Raw genomic sequence first — 16,267 nt, forward strand, 5'->3', positions numbered from 1 at the left:
GATCTCCTTGATTCTATAGAGAATGTTAATTCGATTAGTGAAGAACTCAATCAGTCTTGTTGCCAAGATTTATCCATTATGGACATCCAGTACGGGGTTGCTCAGTTAAAAAACAACAAATCTCCAGGTTGTGATGGATTAACCTCTGAATTTTACAAAACCTTCTTTGAAGAAATAGCACCTTTTTTACTTGAAACCTTTAAGGAGGCTAATAAAGAAGGAAGAACTACCTGCCTCTCTGAAGCAAGGGGTTATTACTCTTCTACCTAAACCACACAAGGATCTCCTAAGTATTGATAATTGGCGTCCAATCACACTCCTAAATAACGACTACAAAATTATAGCCTTAATCTTTGCAAAAAGGTTAAAGTCTTGCTTAAATTATCTGATTGATGAATGTCAATCAGGGTTTATGAAAGGGCGCCATATATCTAATAATCTCAGGCTGGTGTTAGACTTGGTTGAGTATTGTGATCTATTAGATGACTTCCCTGTTATCCTATTTTGGGATTTTCAGAAAGCATTTGATACAGTAAGTCACAATTTTATCTTTGATTGTCTTAAGCATTTGAAATTTGGTCGTTTTTTTGTTGATGCTATTAGAACTCTGTATAATGGTTGCAATAGCTGTATCAAACTCTGTCATGGAACATCCTCGAGGTTTAACATTTACAAAGGAATACGACAAGGTTGTCCAATTTCACCTTTTTGTATTTTTGTTAGTATCTCAAATGCTATGCTCATTAGTTCATAAAAGTAAATTTGAAAGCATTACATTCCAGGCCAGAGAGATCAAGATATCCCAACTGGCGGATGACACCTCACTTTTTTTGAAAAATGTGTCTCAAGCTAGATTAGCATTGGATATCGTGAAGCAGTTCTCCAAAATCTCAGGTTTGGTTTTAAATCTTTCCAAATGTGAGATGTTTGTTTTGGAAGGAGCTGTCAATCCAGCAGATTGTAACATCTCTGAAAAAGATACTGTAACCTACCTTGGTGTAAAGATCACCAAAAATGTTAAGGCTATGAATGATCTTAATTTGAACCCTGTAACTGAATCTGTCCCCCAAAAATTATGCTCATGGTTAGGGAGGGATTTAAGTCTTCAAGGAAGGGTGCTTTTATCCAAAGCTATCTCGTGCATCCTATCTTTTTTCATCTATTGACATTCCCAAATCCACTTGCTGTACCTTAGATAGGCTTTTGTACAACTTCATATGGAAAAACAAGCCACATAAGATAAAAAGAGATGTTATCACCAACAGGGTTTGTGATGGCGGTCTAAATGTCTTAGATTTCACTCTCTTTAATCAGATATCAAAGGTTAACTGGACTAAAAGGTACATAAAAAATCCTCATAGTTTCTGGAATATTATACCTCATTTTGTTTTTCAGAAGTTCGGAGGGCTACATTTTTTACTACAATGTCCATATATTGTGGGTAAACTTCCTGTGAAACTGGCGGGTTTTCACAAGCAGGCTTTAATGTGCTGGGCTTTGTTGTATAAACATAACTTTTCACCTCATAATTGTTTTATATGGAACAATGGTTCGATATTACATAGAAACAAGATGTTATTTAACCATAAATGGTTCTCGAAAAACATTGTTCTTGTCAGCCAATTAGTTGATAATAGTGGGAATCTATTTACACGGAGAGAATTTATGGAAAGATACAACTTTGAGGTTTCAAGCAAGGAATATGACACTGTTATTAAAGCTATACCTAGTGGGATAAAAACTTTACTTCAGAATAATACATATTTTGGAATATCTCCGATTGTAAGCAATGTTCAGGTGAATGGCATTGGTCTACTAGATACGAAATTCAACAATCGTTTATTAAGGGATATTTTCTACAGGAAGTCTATTCCATCTGCAATATTTTGTTGGGCTTCATCGTTTGATGTAAACTGGCGCCGTGCTTGGCTCACGCCACACACATTTATGGTGACCAATAAAGTGAAGGAGATCTCCTTTAAGATAATCCATAGATTCTATCCGTGTAATAGTTTGATTTCTAAATACATACTTGATGTTACCAGTGAATGCAGTTTTTGTGAACTAGAAACGGAATCTATTGAACACTTATTCTGTAATTGTTTATATAGTGAAGTGTTCTGGACTGATGTAAAACTATATCTTGGCCTCAAATTGCATACAACCATTGAAATTTCTAAGTTTGACATTTTTTTACTACACTGATTCCACAATTGAACGTGAGTATGTCATAAATCTCTTTATTTTATTAGGAAAATGTTTCATACACAAATCAAAATTTATGAAGAAAAAGCCCCTTTTCTTAATTTTTTTTATCTGATGTGGAAAACTATTTAGAGTCTTTAAAACGTATACAAAACAAAATGTCAAAAAAATGTATTCGCTATATGTCTGTATTTGATTTGATATAATGTGGAATAGTTTTATTAAAAAATGTTCTCATTTCTTTGGAATCCCTCTGGCTGTTATGTTTATGTTTTGCATGTTACTGTTAATAAAAAAAAAATTAAAAAAAAATAATAAAAAAAAAAGTTAGCGGTGGTGCGCGCTAATAGCGTTTCAATCAGTGACGTCACTCGCTCTGAGACCTGAAATAGGGTTTCCCCTTGCGTTGCAAGGTCTGCGGCTTTTGTGGCGCGATGGGTAACGATGCTTCGTGGGTGTCAGTTGTTGATGTGTGCAAGGGTCCCTGGTTCGAGCCCAGGTTGGAGCGAAGAGAGGGACGGAACCTACACTGTTACAGCAGCATTTAGCTAACCTGCAAAGTCCATTTCCTGGAGTAGCTCAAATTGTGCATTTATGTAACATAAATCTCACCGAGGGACTTTTGTTCTCAGCAGTACCTTGAAGGCAGTTAATCGTGGCACACCCTCTTCTGCTCTGAGCCGATTGTGAACACTGCAGATTTCACCCGAATCAACCCATTGAATGAGGCACATTTTCACATCTTTTTGGGCTTCATTTGACTGGCAGATTTTCAATAGTGTAACTTTTTTTTTGAATTAATGCTAGCATCTTAATTAAGGTAACTTTATACTGGTATAACACTGATATTATATCAGACTGATTTGTTGTAGATTAGCAATATTTTTGTGTTTGTTCGATAGCTTGCTAGTCGGGCTAGCAAGCTAACTTGGCTAGCTAGGCTTGTGAGCTAACTAGGTAGCCCTTGATCATGACTCATACTACCGTTACATTACACGTAAGAGTCATTGGACGAAGGTGTCTTCTGTAGGGGGAAAAAAATCATATTTTTTTAAAGAGTTGCAACACTCCATCTGAACATTAACATGCATCGCTTGTGGGGTGGTTTTTGAAGTATAAGGACCTTATCTTTCATATCGGTGAGAATTTCTTATAAAAACACTAAAGGTTAAATTGATACATACCTTTCTAGGGTTAGGGTTCCCACACAACCATATTTCCATGTTACAGCGCTTGTTATGGAAGACAGTGGACTACATGTGCTAATTAGTTATCTGCATCTTCTAACAACTGTATGTAAACGCAAGACAGATGCCACTGTAACAGTATAGCTTCCGTCCCTCTCCTTGCCCCTACCTGGGCTCGAACCAGGAACCCTCTGCACACATCAACAACAGCCACCCTCGAAGCATCGTTACCCATCGCTCCACAAAAGCCACGGCTCTTGCAGAGCAAGGGGAACAACTACTTCAAGGTCTCAGAGCGAGTGACGTCACCGATTGAAATGCTATTAGCGCGCACCCCACTAACTAGCTAGCCATTTAACACCGGTTACACCACATCATGTTGTCACTGAAAAATACTGTTGGCTGCAACTGTTACAACCGGTTGAAATAGTGTACAATAAGTATATATTTGTGAAATTATTTTGACGTGAGGGATTTATGTTTCCAGAACCGAACTGCAATTGAGAATCAATATATACTGCTCAAAAAAATAAAGGGAACACTTAAAAAACACATCCTAGATCTGAATGAAAGAAATAATCTTATTAAAAACCACACTACAGGCTGATCCAACTTTGATGTAATGTCCTTAAAACAAGTCAAAATGAGGCTCAGTAGTGTGTGTGGCCTACAATGCCTGGGCATGCTCCTGATGAGGTGGCGGATGATCTCCTGAGGGATCTCCTCCCAGACCTGGACTAAAGCATCCGCCAACTCCTGGACAGTCTGTGGTGCAAAGTGGCGTTGGTGGATGGACCGAGACATGATGTCCCAGATGTGCTCAATTGGATTCAGGTCTGGGGAACGGGCGGGCCAGTCCATAGCATCAATGCCTTCCTCTTGCAGGAACTGCTGACACACTCCAGCCACATGAGGTCTAGCATTGTCTTGCATTAGGAGGAACCCAGGGCCAACCGCACCAGCATATGGTCTCACAAGGGGTCTGAGGATCTCATCTCGGTACCTAATGGCAGTCAGGCTACCTCTGGCGAGCACATGGAGGGCTGTGCGGCCCCCCAAAGAAATGCCACCCCACACCATGACTGACCCACCTCCAAACCGGTCATGCTGGAGGATGTTGCAGGCAGCAGAACGTTCTCCGTGGCGTCTCCAGACTCTGTCACGTCTGTCACGTGCTCAGTGTGAACCTGCTTTCATCTGTGAAGGGCACAGGGCGCCAGTGGCGAATTTGCCAATCTTGGTGTTCTCTGGCAAATGCCAAACGTCCTGCACGGTGTTGGGCTGTAAGCACAACCCCCACCTGTGGACGTCGGGCCCTCATACCACTCTCATGGAGTCTGTTTCTGACCGTTTGAGCAGACACATGCACATTTGTGGCCTGCTGGAGGTCATTTTGCAGGGCTCTGGCAGTGCTTCTCCTGCTCCTCCTTGCACAAAGGCGGAGGTAGCGGTCCTGCTGCTGGGTTGTTGGCCTCCTCCATGTCTCCTGATGTACTGGCCTGTCTCCTGGTAGCGCCTCCATGCTCTGGACACTATGCTGACAGACACAGCAAACCTTCTTGCCACAACTCGCATTGATCTGCCATCCTGGATGAGCTGCATTACCTGAGCCACTTGTGTGGGTTGTAGACTCCGTCTCATGCTACCACTAGAGTGAAAGCACCGCCAGCATTCAAAAGTGACCAAAACATCAGCCAGGAGGCATAGGAACTGAGAAGTGGTCTGTGGTCCCCACCTGCAGAACCACTCCTTTATTGGGGGTGTCTTGCTAATTGCCTATAATTTCCACCTGTTGTCTATTCCATTTGCACAACAGCATGTGAAATTTATTGTCAATCAGTGTTGCTTCCTAAGTGGACAGTTTGATTTCACAGAAGTGTGATTGACTTGGAGTTACATTGTGTTGTTTAAGTGTTCCCTTTATTTTTTTGAGCAGTGTACATTTAGATGGAGTATTTGTCTTCTGTTTTGACTTCCAGAGCCAATTCGACCTTTAAACAGAAAATATAAGGTCATTGGACTAAGGAGTAACGTTATGCTCCTTTAGTCCAATACTGGGCTAGTTAGCTAGGTAGTGTTCTTAATGAGCTAGGTATCTATGCTGGTTGTTAGCTTTTGTGGACTATACATTTACAGTCAGTGAGATTAATTTCTGACAAAATTATCAAATTCGCTTTAAGCCTCACAGTATGATCAGATTCAATAGCAGCCTCAGAGGCTGCAATGTAGGCCGTTTAAATTATAGTTTTTTGGGGGCGAGTCAGTTAAGAACAAATTCTTATTTTCAATGACGGCCTAGGAACAGTGGGTGGCCTCGTTTAGGGGTAGAACGACAGATTTTTACCTTGTCAGCTTGGGGATTCGATCTTGCAACCTTTCAGTTACTAGTCCAACACTAACCACTAGGCTACCTGCCACCCCATGCTAATTAGGTGTGCCTTATAGGCTGATGCATAGTATATGGAGTAATTTTTTATTTTTTTACAATATTGATAGATATATGAATATTGACATTAGATATTACATTTTGATGAATGGATATAATATTTATAAAAATGTATGCTATCAAAATGACTGATGCTGAATCTCTTCTCATCTTTTCACGTTAACATGGAGGATTTGGGGGAAAAAGCTGTGAAGGACAACCTACAGAAAGAAAATTATCCACGCATGCAATAAAGTGTCGAAGTGAAGCTGGTGGATACAGTATGTAACCAGGGTGCCTAACTGTTTCAGCGTTTTAATAATACCACTTAACTACTTAATATTCTCCAGCTTTCTTTCATTCTCCTGTACTTAAACTGTTAGTTATTTGATATATGGAAAACAATGAATTTGTACTTGAAGTATTTTTGTACTTGTTTTGATGAACCATACCATCAGATAGTAAATGAGTCTTACACACAACATGGACCTAAAGAGACCCTCATCTCATTCATGATTATCATGCACTAAATATCTGCTCGGAGCACATGGAATATAACAGCCCTTTTAAATAAAACCCACCATTGTCTTTGACAGTTTTTTACTTGGGACCAGATTCAGACAATTGTCATTAATAAAAACATGGCAACAAAACAAACAGAATTTTCTGTTAATGGACACCCCTCCCTAGCACCATTCACTTCCCATGATTCTCCAAACTTTGTTCTTTTAATCTTGTACACTTCATTGTGCTAGATTAGAGCAACTGAGAACAGGAGCTGGATAGTGATTTCTGATCACAGCAGAGTCAATTTGTCATGTTCTTGGGCTGCGTTTACACAGGCAGCCTAATTGATTCTTTGCCCAATTATTTGCAGAAGATCTGATTTGACTGGTCAAAAGACTAATAAGTGGGTGACATGTTTTCTGTGGTGAGTGATCTGAATGTTCAGTCTGTAGCTGTACATCTATGAAGTCACCATTGAGTGGCATAATGTACAACATCCCTAACTATAACGGGTAAGACTCAATTGTGTAAAGGACAAGACAGACCAACACAAATGTTAGTCATGCGCAGTAGATCACCTGCTGGGTGTCGACGAATAGTGGCCATCTAACATGCATAGTCATTGGGAAATGATCAGAAAATTACTGCCAATATTCTGTGGTCTGAGGCTGCGCAACCGCTGTGCAAGGCCGAAGTTAATGTTGGTCTGTCGTGTCCTTAACAGGAAACAAAGTAAGACGAGACAAGCCATCATCTTCAACAGTGCATTTATTGTCACAGGTCTAATTGAACATTGACTCCACAGTGCTTCTATCAGAACACAAGCTGGGAGGATTAATAACACCAGAATGTACACAAGAACCAATGTGTTGGAATATAATAGCAAAAAAAACAAACAGTGCTTAAATAATGAATTAAATAAGAGTTAAAGTGCAAACGATTTTACCAGGAGGCAAATGTAAACCCAAGGGGGAAACCTTGTTGGTATCCTTGTTGTAGGCTCGGTAAGAGTACTCATGTCCCCACAGCTAAGGCAGGGAAGTCCTCAGGGTGGTCTGAGTTTGGGGCTAGGACATAAGCCTGGACAGAAGCACAACAGGACATACAGTTGAAGTCGGAAGTTTACATACACCTTAGCCAAATACATTTAAACTCAGTTTTTCACAATTCCTGACATTTAATCCTAGTGAAAATTTCCTGTATTAGGTCAGTTAGGATCACCACTTTATTTTAAGAATGTGAAATGTCAGGATAATAGTAGAGAGAATGATTTATTTCAGCTTTTATTTATTTTATCACATTCCCAGTGGGTCAGAAGTTTACATTCACTCAATTAGTATTTGGTAGCATTGGCTTTAAATTGTTTAACTTGGGTCCAAAATTTTGGGTAGCCTTCCACAAGCTTGAATTTTGGCCCATTCCTCCTGACAGAGCTGGTGTGACTGAGTCAGGTTTGTAGGCCTCCTTGCTCGCACATGCTTTTTCAGTTCTGCCCACAAATTTTCTATAGGATTGAGGTCAGGGCTTTGTGATGACCACTCCAATACCTTGACTTTGTTGTCCTTAAGCCATTTTGCCACAATTCTGGAAGTATGCTTGGGGTCATTGTCCATTTGGAAGACCCATTTGCGACCAAGCTTTAACTTCCGGACTGATGTCTTGAGATGTTGCTTCAATATATCCACATAATTTTCCTTCCTCATAATGTCATCTATTTTGTGAAGTGCACCAGTCCCTCTTGCAGCAAAGCACACCCACAACATGATGCTGCCACCCCCGTGCTTCACGGTTGGGATGGTGTTCTTCGGCTTGCAAGCATCCCCCTTTTTCCTTCAAACATAACGATGGTCATTATGGCCAAACAGTTCCATTTTTGTTTCATCAGACTAGAGGACATTTCTCCAGAAAGTACAATCTTTGTCCCCATGTGCAGTTGCAAACCATAGTCTGGCTTTTTTAATGGCGGTTTTGGAGCAGTGGCTTCTTCCTTGCTGAGCGGCCTTTCAGGTTATGTCGACATAGGACTCGTTTTACTGTGGATATAGATACTTTTGTACCTGTTTCCTCCAGCATCTTCACAGGGTCCTTTAACGTTGTTCTGGGATTGATTTGCACTTTTCGCACCAAAGTACATTCATCTCTAGGAGACAGAAGGCGTCTTCTTCCTGAGCGGTATGACGGCTGCGTGGTCCCATGGTGTTTATACTTTCATACTATTGTTTGTACAGATGAATGTGGAACCTTCAGGCATTTGGAAATTGCTCCCAAGGACGAACCAGACTTGTGGAGGTCTACAATTCTTTTTCTGAGGTCTTTCTTTTGATTTTCCCATGATGTCAAGCAAAGAGGCACTGAGTTTGAAGGTAGCCCTTGAAATACATCCACAGTTACACCTCCAATTGACTCAAATGACGTCAATTAGCATATCAGAAGCTTCTAAAGCCATGACATCATTTTCTGGAATTCTCCAAGCTGTTTAAAGGCAAAGTCAACTTAGTGTATGTAAACTTCTGACCCACTGGAATTGTGATACAGTGAATTATAAGTGAAATAATCTTTCTGTAAACAATTGTTGGAAAAATTACTTGTGTCATGCACAAAGTAGATGTCCTAACTGACTTGCCAAAACTATAGTTGGTTAACAAGAAATTTGTGGAGTGGTTGAAAAACAAGTTTTAATGACTCCAACCTAAGTGTATGTGTAAGGGTGTTTAACTGGCGGCAGAGAAGTCAGACGTAGGAGAGAAATAAACTGTGTTTCCAACGGCGCAGTTTATTCACAAAAAACCCACCGGAAAACATAATAATAAAAATCAATGGGTAAACATAACCCGATGCACACCAGTACAGACGTACACAAACACTTACAATAGACAATCTCCGACAAGGACATGAGGGGAAACAGAGGGTTAAATACACAACATGCAATTGGAACCAGGTGTGAAGGAAGACAAGGCAAAACCAATGGAAAATGAAAAATGGATCAGTGATGGGTAGAAGGTCGGTGATGTCGACCGCCGAACACCGCCCGAACAAGGAGAGGGACCGACTTTGGCAGAAGTCGTGACGGTATGTAAACTTCCGACTTCAACTGTATGTACATAAGTGGTGTTATAGGATAGGATTCGAATACAGATTTATTTCATGCTTCTAGAAAGAGGTTTCTTTACCTCACAAAATTGTAAATTTATCGTTGTCTTGTAATTGTTGTTATTTTCTTGTCTGCATTTCGTTCCATAACACTTTGTTTTATTATTAAAACGTATTTTATTTACCATTACCAGCCATGTTCACTTAAAAATAAAACTGCTCTGCTCTGTGATGAATGGGAGGGATATATAATACACACATTACCACCACTAAAAATGTAATTATACACCTCTTGCACTGTGCATCTTCCCAGTATCAATCAATGTTATTACCCACAAAATGTGTTCAGTTGTGGTGTGTGCTGTACTCACTGGTCCCCCCACATATAATTCCTATATTTCGTGTGTGTGTGTGTGTGTGTGTGTGTGTGTGTGTGAGAGAGAGAGAGAGACTCACTGATTCTCCACCTCCACAGGCTGTTGGGCAGCCTTAGGTGGGATGCCTACTGCATCACGCCCATCCCTACATCACAACAGAGGGGACAGCAACCATGCTAAACCATCTATCACAGCACTAGCATTTATAATGAAAAATCATGAAACTGTTATGTTTACTTTTGTAACTTATCTCCATATGGTGCTAACCTCACCCCATGCCATGCCCATAGGCTTTTAAACAAAGCTAAAGTTTGAGGGCCCACGGCCTCCTTTCTTCTCCTCAGGGGAAATTAAAATCATTGTTTACCACATTTACCATGTGGTAAACAATGATGACACCTGATCTTATTTGCTAGATTAATAAGCAATCATGTTCCACTGTGGCGTTAGTGTTCTCTCTTCCCCCTCAGGTTGAAGCTACCGGTAGTATCCATGTTTCTGTGTCCTCCTCTTCTCCCTCTGCCCTGTCGGACCTGGCAGTCAGAGTCTGCATAATAGGCTGGCCTGGGGAGAACATCAGTGAGGGAATACAGTTAATCAATTTTAATCAATAGAGTTAACAAAACACTTTCACAAGGCAATACACAATAAAACATTTGGCGTGAGCACGACAGTTTCAAGCTCATTGGAAAGCCACAAGCCTGGGAGGCGATGGAACAAGAGACCAGGTTCCATGGATGACACATCTCCACAGAATAAGACTTCTCGATGGAGTGCTCCTCTTGGTTGTTCCTGCATTCACTGAGGACGGCTCGCCTTGTGCCCCTCTCAGCCTCCTCTCACACCTCTGCTCTCATTCTGGACCATTCCCCCTCGGGCAGAACGCTTACCACCTAAACAACATGGAGATTGAGATGAAATAAAGTAAAAAATAAGTTGTTGTTTATGCATCTAGAGATAAATGCATCTACGTTGTATTGTTAGGCTGTAACCAGGTTTCCATCCAACCTTTTTATGCAGGTAAAGTATATGGCGGATAGAAAATGTAATGACAGGCCAGATGGTAACAGAACATTTGTTGGTAAACTTTCAAAATATCAACAAAACCAAATACGCTAGCCAAGGTGGGATCTTTTTGTGTTGGTAAAATGAATTTTGCGAGAAATGTCAGGGGAAACACTTTTATGTGCAGATATTGATTTAATAACCATCATATCGAAGTAGACCACACTATTTACCTAGAGAGTTTTCATCTGTATTTTTCGTAGCTGTCTACATACCACCACAGACCGATGCTGGCACTAAAACCGCGCTCAATGAGTTGTATACCGCTATAAGCAAACAGGAAAACACTCATCCAGAGGCGGCGCTCCTAGTGGCCGGGGACTTTAATGCAGGGAAACATCAGTTTTACCTAATTTCTAACAGCATGTTAAATGTGCAACCAGAAGAAAAAAAATTCTAGGCCACTTTTACTCTACACACAGAGACACGTACAAAGCTCCCCCTCGCCTACAGGCAACATTCGCACTGAGCTAAAGGGTAGAGCTGCCGCTTTCAAGGAGCGGGACTCTAACCCAGAAGCTTATAAGAAATCCACCTATGCCCTCCGATAAACCATCAAACAGGCAAAGCGTCAATACAGGACTAAGATAGAATCGTTCTACACCGGCTCCGACACTCGTCAGATGTGGCAGGGCTTGCAAACTATTACAGACTACAAATGGAAGCATAGCCGAGAGCTGCCGAGTGACACGAGCCTACCAGACGAGCTAAATAACTTATATACTCGCTTCGAGGCAAGTAATTCCGAGCACGCGCTGACCAACTGGCAAGTATCTTCACTGACATTTTCAACCTCTCCCTGTCTGAGACTGTAATACCAACATGTTACAAGTAGAACACCATAGTCCCTGTGCCCAAGAACACCAAGGTAACCTGCCTAAATGACTACCGACCCGTAGCACTCACGTCTGTAGCCATGAAGTGCTTTGAAAGGCTGGTCATGGCTCACATCAACACCATTATCCCAGAAACCCTAGACCCACTCCAATTTGCATACCGCACCAACAGATCCACAGATGATGCAATCTCTATTGCACTCCACACTGCCCTTTCCCACCTGGACAAAAGGAACACCTATATGAGAATGCTATTCATTGACTACAGCTCAGCATTCAACACCATAGTGCCCACAAAGCTCATCACTAAGCTAAGGATCCTGCGACTAAACATCTTCCTCTGCAACTGGATCCTGGACTTCCTGACGGGCCGCACCCAAGGTGGTAAGGGCAGGTAACAACATATCCGCTACGCTGATCCTCAACACGGTGGCTCCTCAGGGGTGCGTGCTCAGCCCCCTCCTGTTCTCTCTGTTCACTCATGACTGCACGGCCAGGCACGACTCCAACACCATCATTAAGTTCGCTGATGACACAACAGTGGTAGGTAGACCTGATCACCGACAACGATGAGACAGCCTATAGGGAGGAGGTCAGAGACCTGACCGTGTGGTGCAAGGACAACAACCTCTCCCTCAATGTGATCAAGACAAAGGAGATGATTGTGGACTACAGGAAAAGGAGGACCAAGCATGCCCCATTCTCATCGACGGGGCTGTAGTGGAGTTCCTTGGCGTCCACATCACCAATAAACTAACATGGTCCATGCACACCAAGACAGTCGTGAGGAGGGCACGGCAAAACCTATTCCCCCTCAGGAGACTGAAAAGATTTGGAATTGGTCCTCAGATCCTCAAAAGATTTTATAGCTGCACCATCGAGAGCATCCTGACGGGTTGTATCACTGCCTGGTAAGGCAACTGCTCGGCCTCCGACAGCAAGGCACTACAGAGGGTAGGGCGTACGGTCCAGTACATCACCGCTTCCTGCCATCCAGGACCTCTATACCAGGTGGTGTGAGAGGAAGGCCCTAAAAATTGTCAAAGACTCCAGCCACCCTAGTCATAGACTGTTCTCTCTGCTGCCGCACGGCAAGCGGTACCGGAGCGCAAAGTATACAGTGAGGGAAAAAAGTATTTGAACCCCTGCTGATTTTGTACGTTTGCCCACTGACAAAGAAATGATCAGTCTATAATTTTAATAGTAGGTTTATTTGAACAGTGAGAGACAGAATAACAACAACGAAAATCCAGAAAAACGCATGTCAAAAATGTTATAAAATAGATTTGCATTTTAATGAGGGAAATAAGTATTGACCCCCTCTCAATCAGAAAGATTCCTGGCTCCCAGGTGTCTTTTATACAGGTAACGAGCTGAGATTAGGAGCACACTCTTAAAGGGAGTGCTCCTAATCTCAGCTTGTTACCTGTATAAAAGACACCTGTCCACAGAAGCAATCAATCAATTATATTCCAAACTCTCCACCATGGCCAAGACCAAAGAGCTCTCCAAGGATGTCAGGGACAAGATTGTAGACCTACACAAGGCTGGAATGGGCTACAAGACCATCGCCAAGCAGCTTGGTGAGAAGGTGACAACAGTTGGTGTGATTATTCGCAAATTGAAGAAACACAAAAGAACTGTCAATCTCCCTTGGCCTGGGGCTCCATGCAAGATCTCACCACGTGGCATTGCAATGATCATGAGAATGGTGAGGAATCAGCCCAGAACTACACGGGAGGATCTTGTCAATGATCTCAAGGCAGCTGGGACCATAGTCACCAAGAAAACAATTGGTAACACACTACGCCGTGAAGGACTGAAATCCTGCAGCGCCCGCAAGGTCCCCTTGCTCAAGAAAGCACATATACATGCCTGTCTGAAGTTTGCCAATGAACATCTGAATGATTCAGATGACAACTGGGTGAAAGTGTTGTGGTCAGATGAGACCAAAATGGAGCTCTTTGGCATCAACTCAACTCGCCGTGTTTGGAGGAGGAGGAATGCTGCCTATGACCCCAAGAACACCATCTCCACCATCAAACATGGAGGTGGAAACATTAAGCTTTGGGAGTGTTTTTCTGCTAAGGGGACTTCACCGCATCAAAGGGACGATGGACGGGGCCATGTACCGTCAAATCTTGGGTGAGAGCCTCCTTCCCTCAGCCAGGGGATTGAGAATGGGTCGTGGATGGGTATTCCAGCATGACAATGACCCAAAACACACGGCCAAGGCAACAAAGGAGTGGCTCAAGAAGAAGCACATTAAGGTCATGGAGTGGCCTAGCCAGTCTCCAGAACTTAATCCCATAGAAAATCTGTGGAGGGAGCTGAAGGTTCGAGTTGCCAAACATCAGCCTCGAAACCTTAATGACTTGGAGAAGATCTGCAAAGAGGAGTGGGACAAAATCCCTCCTGAGATGTGTGCAAACCTGGTGGCCAACTACAAGAAACGTCTGACCTCTGTGATTGCCAACAAGGGTTTTGCCACCAAGTACTAAGTCATGTTTTGCAGAGGGGTCAAATACTTATTTCCTCCATTAAAATGCAAATAAATTTATAACATTTTTTACATGCATTTTTCTGGATTTTTGTTGTTGTTATTCTGTCTCTCACTGTTCAAATAAACCTACCATTAAAATTATAGACTGATCATTTCTTTGTCAGTGGGCAAACGTACAAAATCAGCAGGGGATCAAATACTTTTTTCCCTCACTGTAGGTCCAAGAGGCTCCTAAATAGCTTCTACCCCCAAGCCATAAGACTGAACAGCTAGATTCAATTCATTTAAAACATGATTAAATAAGCCTGAAGTAAAAAATTTAAAAAAAGTTAAGTAAAAACAAATAAGATAATGGATGTGTCATTTCCATCACACTTAAGTTTGTGATGGAAATGACATTTCTACAGTTTCTGGAGAAAATTGACAGACAGCTTAGCATGCTTTGATTAGTATTACAGCTAGCATATCGTTTACACTAAACACATAAAATATTTTAAAAATGCAAAAGTTCTACCACAAATTAAAGAAATTATAGCCTGTACGGAAATGACTGACAATTCAAATATTCTCTACACAAGCAATATTTACCACGTTTTTTCTTCAAATTCTGGACATCACATCTGGAACAACTGTCCACTGCAGCCATGTGCTTGTGTCACAATATGTTTCCATGGTAACTAAATTAACATCCTCTTGAAAAAACGTTATTAATGAGGAATTTGTCCTCAGTGGTGGAAATGACACCACTCCCAAAGGACAGGTATACTGTGTAAAACAATATATAAAGGGCATACTCACAATAAATATTGATATAGATTTTATTTAATTTACTCTTTCTGTAGTACATAACATTATATAATGTGCAATTATTAATGTTTTCTTATAGAAAAACATAGAAGCTTAAAAGTCTGGGTCAGGGACAAGGGCAAAATAGTGAAATTGAGGTCTAAAATGCGTCTGAAAAGTAGCTAAAATACTTGATAGAGAGGTGTTTAAAAAAGTATGGGGTGATTCCAGTGTGAACTTAACATACTAATATTTGTATTTAAAAAAGAAAAATGTTTTGAATAAAATCCCCAAAATTGACCCGAGGACATGGAAGTGCCCGTAGTTGCAGAATCACCCTAATATCAAAGTCTCTGTAATCATGTGTGGTTTCATAGCGTAGCTTGCCACTGATGAAGAGAGAGGTAGCGGAGCAGAAGATCCGGGAGATGGCGGAGATCAGCCATCCAACAACCCTTTGCGGCCTCTGTAGTCCTAGTCAAGAAGGACGGCTCAAGGCACTTCTGTGCAGACTACAGGCAGTTGAACTATGTGAACATGAAGGATTCCTATCCCCTCAAGTGCATAGATGATGCACTGGACTAGTAGAATACACAAGACGCAATTTCGAAAATGGGCAAATTTTCCTTTTGATATATATGTAATTGATACTCAAATTAGCCATGTCAACTAACAATTGCAGGAAATTTGATTCAAAACAGGAAACATTTCTCTCCACCCCATGGCAAAATGTTTATAATTGCAGGAAGGGTTATAAACGTGCAAAATGTTTTCTCTGCCCAATGACAAAATGTGTATAATAGTAGAAAACGTGCTTTAAAACGGCAACATTTCCTCTATGCCCCATGGCAAAATGTGAAGAATTGCAGGAAATAAACGTTGAACATTTTCTCTCCCAAGAGAGTAGGGCAACCTAATCTCGCTGAGGGCCAACAAAAATAGATTCAATGACATACATCTGGTGTAATATAAGTAATTATTGGTACCATGATTGTATTCGAAATGTGTAAGTAGTTACACGAAGATTGACCACGAAGTTCGCCATTTCCCCCTTCACCAAAATGGGGGATCCTGTTTCCTGCAAACAATGCCTGTAGTACCGCGGTCGGCCTGGAACTTCGTCTTCAATGAGAGGTTGCAGTCGTTCTGCGCTGGTTCCCTGAGTTAAAGTTAGGTTTCGGGGAGAGGAAACTGGTCCGAGGTGTGGAAACTTCACTACCGCAAGGCGACATGGTATCACTGCACGGGAGTTTTCCTACTGCCAGTAAACATTGTGTAGCAGGCGG

General features: G+C 41.6%; 1 long non-coding RNA gene across 1 annotated transcript; it reads right to left on the reverse strand.

Moving 5' to 3' along the window:
* Positions 1–9,077: 9,077 nt before the first annotated feature.
* LOC106589676 (uncharacterized) lies at positions 9,078–16,237 on the reverse strand. The gene is made up of 2 exons (XR_001324875.2): positions 15,968–16,237; positions 9,078–10,684 (listed from the first exon to the last, which is right to left on the reverse strand). It is a non-coding gene; the product is annotated as an uncharacterized lncRNA (long non-coding RNA).
* Between the last annotated feature and the right edge of the window lie 30 nt (positions 16,238–16,267).

The sequence above is a fragment of the Salmo salar genome, chromosome ssa28 (genome assembly GCF_905237065.1).
Source record: "Salmo salar chromosome ssa28, Ssal_v3.1, whole genome shotgun sequence".
Classification (NCBI taxonomy): Eukaryota; Metazoa; Chordata; class Actinopteri; order Salmoniformes; family Salmonidae; genus Salmo; species Salmo salar.